This window comes from Polypterus senegalus, chromosome 4 (assembly GCF_016835505.1).
Source record: "Polypterus senegalus isolate Bchr_013 chromosome 4, ASM1683550v1, whole genome shotgun sequence".
Taxonomy (NCBI): domain Eukaryota; kingdom Metazoa; phylum Chordata; class Cladistia; order Polypteriformes; family Polypteridae; genus Polypterus; species Polypterus senegalus.
In genome coordinates, this window is record NC_053157.1 from 163,559,308 (window position 1) to 163,566,489 (window position 7,182).

Below are 7,182 nucleotides of genomic sequence, written 5' to 3' on the forward strand. Positions count from 1 at the left end.
TCCTACCGGAAAACGGCAAACGAGAGTACGCGCTGGTCTTCCAGCTCAGTTGTTCAATGCAAACAGAACATTTCATTTATATGATACACAGCGAGCGGCTGTGGACGATGTTGGTAAACGATAGACCTCAGTACCTCCCAGCAATGTATTGCCATATGTTACATGAAAATTACTGCAGATACAGTAAATAATGAAGGAATCGCTTTGAAAATGGCACATGAGGAGTTTGAATAAAATTGTGACTGTTGCTGCATTTCCAGGGCCTTTCTGCGAAAATACTTTTCATTTTTTTTTTTGACAAAAATGCTTCGAGTTGAAATGCTGAGCATTTCATTACATTTAGTATACTGAAAATTTACATAGTATTCAAATATACTATATACTGGTATTATCAGACATAATATTTTATTCAGATCACTTCTGATATAGAATGCCTTTGAGATAGTATTCGTTGCTGGTAGGTTACTACAAATTTGTTCTGAGATTTTCCAGATAAAGAAGACTGACGTTTAGAGATAAGGTAGTTATATATGGTAAAGATGACAGATTTTTTTGAGGTAAGGTTGTTTTACCTATTAATGTTGGTGCAGGAGAGTGGCAATATGTTTCATGTTGACTAGCACATGCAAGTAAGAATTTAATTGTACTCTGTACACATGACAATGGCCCTATAAATCATATTTTTCAAGAATGTAAGGCTCCATAAGATTAGTTCACTATGAATTATCCAAATTTCATACATTCACAATCTTGATTATTCAAATTCAAGAGTATAGGGGTCTGAAGTCTTGCCTTAGAGCATCTGGGACACTGCCAATATGACATGATGCCAGTCTATCATAGGACACATATATTCACACACCAACACTTCTTCACTCAGATACTTAGACGGAGTCTACATTTAACCTAACTTTCATGTATTTGAGGTTGGGCAAAATACTGGAGTACCCCAAGGAAAACCTTTGAGGATATGGACAGAATATGCTGTATAAACGGGATTGTGAGGCAGCAGTGCTAGCCACTGTATTGGTAGTGTGAGCATTGGTGTGAGTGTGCAGCTATGTGTTTGTGTAAGTATGGCCCTGTGATGGACTGGAAGTTTGCCCAATGTTGTATCATATCTTGTTTCCATTACAGCAGGGATAGGTTACAGCCTTCTTGGCCATAAATTGGGTAAAGCAGGAAGAGAAGGAAATGCAATTTTATGTATTATACTGCGAATAAATACATGTATCATGCAACTGGATGGATTTTCTTCCCAAATCCTGAACATGCACAAAGTAAGTTAATTAGTGACTGTAAAGTGCGTCCAGTATGAATGAATGTGAATGTTACTCTGTGATGGGTGAGAGCTCTCTCCAGATCTACCTACTTCCTTAGACTCAATTTTGTCAGGTAAGGTCTCCAGAAAATGGATGGATAGTTTTGCCAAATTAACATTTGATTGCAGAGTATCTGATGTAACTTTAAATACCTCATGGATTTAGCATCCAGTGTGCAGATCTCGTATCTGTATGTGTTCTGTGGGGAGTTTGCTCTGTGGCTTCTCATGACCCTGTAAGTGTCTTAAGAAGTATGTGTGTTAAGAAAAATATGTTTATTTCATTATATTCAACCATTGCAAGAGTAATTTCTCAAAGAGGTGTTTTTTAATAAAAAAATTCTTATTTGGATCCTTTTAAACATAATTTTTGTTTTTAGCTTTTGTTAACAGTTGGCTTAAACCAGAGTTTTCTAAATTTGTATAGAAATACTCCAGCCACTGTGGGTTTCTTGTTTTATTGTTTTATTTATATTCAACGTTAATAGCAACTTCAATGTACATCTTTAATTAGTTTCCTAATTACTGGTCCCGCTCAAAATACACCAAACACTGCACATAATATGTAGAATGATGTTGCCCTTCCACCCCAATTACAACTTGCTCCATATAAAATAGATTTGTGTATTTTCTTCATGCCTACAGTTACAAGGAAACTTTATATAATTTTGTTTCATTTTAATTGTAGTAATAACCTTTCCTCTTAACAACTGTGCTCTTTTAATTAGATGGTTAAATACTTTAATAAAGTACAGTTATATTACAGTATAGACTAATCTGGAGCAGTCCTTTGTGCTATTCAGCAAGCAGCCACTTCAATAACAGGTACAGTACCTAGAAAGTCTAAGGCAAGTGCATGTACATTACTATAATGCCTACTATAATTTGTTTTAAGTGTAAATACATTAAAATATATTCAGTTTTGTTGTATTTTGGGAAATAATAAAAGAAACATCTCTAACTCACTCTCTCTTTTGCTCATCTTCCATCCTCACCTACCCAATCTGTTTCTGTTACTTTCATGTACTCTCTTGATACAACATTTCACACAGCTTGTACATGCTTTACATATGCAATACACTAAAAACAACAAAACAGTTACCAGTATATCAGCCACAGGTGCATCAACTATTTGCAAGTACCTAAAGCATGATTGCTATAGCAAAAAATCAAAGGGCATTTGAAATAAAATATAGCAAGCCTCCATAAAATACATAATCGCAGGGTATGTTCAACATTTTCAACATAAACTTAGACATCAAGACCAATTCAAATATTTTTCTCATACCTTTGTATCATATCCTTCATTTGCAGTTTAGTTGGTTTTTATTTGCATTAGCTACAGTATGAATTGTGACATTCATAATGGATTACTGTAACATTCACGTCCATGAGGAACTTAACATGGAACGTTTATTCTGCTGAGAATTTTCAAATTATGAAAGGTATTTATCATTTCATAATCATTTCTTATATCTAAGTATTGCTCTTGGTCTTAATATGCAAAATGTACTTAATTGTCCCAGCAATAAGGCAACCCCATCATGCACAAGTGTTCTCCATCAATCAGTGCAATGTGTACTTATGTTAACAGAAGGTCCACCCTCCATAGTGCAACTAATGCTTAGCTCTGAGAGGCAGTAACAGTCTTGGATGTAGGCCACAGAGCAACCGTTAGATGGCTAATTTGTAGGTGGGCCATGGCATTGCCACTTTGGGATCATCTGGTTTACTAGATTTGGGTGGATGGTAGCCTTGTTGTTGATCAACCACACCAGAACAGTGATAGGCATCTATTAACAGAGCAGGAAAGTGTAGTTAACAATACATTTTATTAATATCAGAACAGTGCCTCTAATTTTCATAATCATTGGCAGCCACAGCACGAGTCTAGACAGAGCTTGACTCAGCATTCATGCTTGAAAGCATAAGAAAGTACAGGCTTGTACACTGTGTGCACAGATGTAAAATCAACATTCTTTAATATGAAACATCTTAAAATATTTTTATGTTTCTATCAGTAAGTGTGGAAGGAGCAATAACCATAAATACATCTACAGTGATAAGCTCACATATCAAGATATATTTTTGTTGCCTCCTGTCTTCCAAAGGAAGAAGGCAGGTTTGCAGAATTTATACATAAATATTTGGACAGAGACAACTTTTTTTTAATTTTGGCTCTGTGCATTACCACAATGAATTTTAAATGAAACAACTCAGATGCAGTTGAAGTGCAGACTTTCAGCTTTAACTCAGTGGGTTGGACAAAAAGATTGCATAAAAATGTGAGGCAACTAAAGCATTTTTTTAATACAATCCCTTTATTTCAGGGGCTCAAAAGTAATTGGACAAATTAAATACTGGAAATAAAATGTTCATTTCTAATACTTGGTTGAAAACCCTTTGCTGGCAATGACAACCTGAAGTCTTAAACTCATGAACATCACCAGATGCTGGGTTTCCTCCTTTTTAATGCTCTGCCAGGCCTTTACTGCAGCGGCTTTCAGTTGCTGTTTGTTTTGTGGGCCTTTCTGTCTGAAGTTTAGTCTTCAACAAGTGAAATGCATGCTCAATTGGGTTAAGATCAGGTGACTGACTTGGCCATTCAAGAATTTTCCACTTCTTTGCTTTAATAAACTCCTGGGTTGCTTTGGCTGTATGTTTTGGGTCATTGTCCATCTGTATCATGAAACGCCGGCCAATCAATTTGACTGCATTTAGCCGGATTTGAGCAGACAGTATGTCTCTGAACACCTCAGAATTCATTCGGCTGCTTCTGTCCTGTGTCACATCATCAATAAACACTAGTGTCCCAGTGCCACTGGCAGCCATGCACACCCAAGCCATCACACTGCCTCCACCGTGTTTTACAGATGATGTGGTATGCTTTGGATAATGAGCTGTTCCACGCCGTCTCCATACTTTTTTCTTGCCATCATTCTGGTAGAGGTTGATCTTGGTTTCATCTGTCAAAAGAATGTTTTTCCAGAACTGTGCTGGCTTTTTTAGATGTTCTTTAGCAAAGTCCAATCTAGCCTTTCTATTCTTGAGGGTTATGAGTGGCTTACACCTTGCAGTGTATCCTCTGTATTTCATGCAGTCTTCTCTTTATGGTAGACTTGGATATCAATACGCCTACCCCCTGGAGAGTGTTGTTCACTTGGTTGGCTGTTGTGAAGGGGTTTCTCTTCACCATGGAAATGATTCTGCGATCATCCACCACTGTTGTCTTCCGTGGACGTCCAGGTCTTTTGGCGTTGCTGAGTTCACCAGTGCTTGCTTTTTTTCTCAGGATGTACCAAACTGTAGATTTTGCCACTCGTAATATTGTAGCAATTTCTCGGATGGGTTTTTTCTGTTTTCAGAGCTTAAGGATGGCTTCTTTCACCTGCATGGAGAGCTCCTTTGACTGCATGTTGTCTGTTCACAGCAAAATCTTCCACATGCAAGCACCACACCTCAAATCAACTCCAGGCCTTTTATCTGCTTAATTGATAATAACATAACGACGGACTTGCCCACACCTGCCCATGAAATAGCCTTTGAGTCAATTGTCCAATTACTTTTGAGCCCCTGCAATGAAGGGATTGTGTTAAAAAAAGTGTGCTTTAGTTGCCTCACATTTTTATGCAATCTTTTTGTTCAACCCACTGAATTAAAGCTGAAAGTCTGCACTTCAACTGCATCTGAGTTGTTTCATTTAAAATTCATTGTGGTAATGTACAGAACCAAAATTGGAAAAAAGTTGTCTCTGTCCAAATATTTATGGACCTAACTGTATGTAAAGCATTTAGTGTCATAAACACATTTGGATTATTACAAATTCACTTCTCAGCCCGGGTCTAGTTTGCATTTTATTTTGTGTTTATAACCATGACTGTAATTTAATTTTTGCTTTCAAACAGCACGTATCAGCCTGTAGACAATTAAGTACCCTCATGTGGATATGTACATGCAAAGTGCTGCAGTTTTGTTTCCCCTGCTTATTCATGCTTGAATGTATGTTTAAGTTAAGCAGTAACATTTGTTCAATGCTCATGAAAAAAACTGAAGTGTATAACTCCTAAAAGTGAAAAACATAGCATTAAATGCTATGTATGCCTAAGGTAGTTTCAATAAAATTGTTTTTCAGAGTACTCTGGTATATTTTTCCTTGTTTATCAATAACAATAAATACAGGAAGTGATTATCTTTGAGTGGGTGCAGTGGACTTGCATGCGTGCATATATGTTGAATAAGGCCTATAGGTGGGTATATGTATGTTAGTGTGCAAAATACCATCAAAAATGGAAGATTACTTGGTACTTGGGTGTATGCCTTCTGGGACATCTCTATGAATCTGCTTAATCACATTGTTTTCATATATACACTTTCATTTTTAACTTAATACCTGTGATTTTGCTGTATGACTGCCATGGATCAAATTCCTGCACACTCTGTGCTTATACTGACTATGACTATGATGTCTGCTCTGTCGCTGCCTAGAGGATGATATGTTCTCCTTTTTTGTGGCCTAATGTCAAGAATGTCATACTATGACCTACCACAAAGATTGTTGTCACACAGGCTATAGCCAAGATTGCTGCTGCCTCTCAAACCCAAATATTATATACATAACATAATATGCATAATTATTCTGTGAACAAAGGTACATCATTGGTAAATGGGTGATGTTCAGAGGACTGGGACTTTTGCTTGATATGTTGCACTGACTAGATGAGAACGCCAGGCAAAGCTGGTTCATGTATGGACTTGTTATTTTCACCTGCTAAAGAAGCTAATTCAAATGCTTTTAATTTTTATTTTTTCATGTTCTTGTCAATAGATTCACAGTTATGAAGCAGAACTACATTATGAGGCATCTAAATAATAATATTTATTGATATTCTGAGCCTCAGACAAGAGTTTTGAGACAAACCTAGATGATCAGTGATACAAGATTCAAATTCAGCTGTGTCTCAATACATACAATATTAAAGCAAAATACAGTAAGCATGTTGTAATGATACAATACAATCTCATAAAATACAACACTTGAAGTTAATTTGATTAAATAGATTAGATTGGATAGATAAACTTTATTAATCTCATGGGGAAATTCAGATGCATATAGTAGCAGAAACATAAAAAACAAGGATACATACTCATAGGACAAACGATACAGCTAATCAATCAATTGATAAATAAATCAATGTTGTGCAGATATTTCAAAATTAACTTAATGAGTACATTGAGAGGAAGCACTGAATGCGCTCCTTAGCACACCATGGTGGAATGAGCATGTGGCTAAAAGTGCTCCAAGAGAGTGCCTCCTGGAGGGGATTTTTCATTATGGCATCCAATTTGCCACCATCCTCCTTTTCCATAACAGCTTCAAATGAGTCCTAAGTTTGCCCTGTGATGGAGCAGGCTTTCCTGATATGTTTGTTCAGGCATTGGGTTTCTTTTGAGCTCAGGTTGCTTCCCCAGGAGACTGAACACAACACTGGCTACTATGAGCTGATAGAACATTTCCAGCAGCTTGCTGTATACATTGTGACAGATAGGAGGTGCTGTCGTCCACTTGAACCATCAAATCAGACACCAGATAAAAGTCAAATATTTTGTTTTATTCAGACAAATAAGTGCACAAAGCACCCTCCACTCCACAATACTCATATATCAATAACAAATCCACAATACAATAAATAATTCTCCACTCTCCCAGACGCGTTGCCAACCTTCCTCCCGACTAAACTTAACCCTGGGATCTCCCACAGTCCTTTATATAGTCCTTGACCCGGAAGTGCTTCTGAACCCTCAGTCCATGTGACTTCCTAGCACTTTCGGGTCAGATCAAAACTCTTCTTTTCATCCCGGAA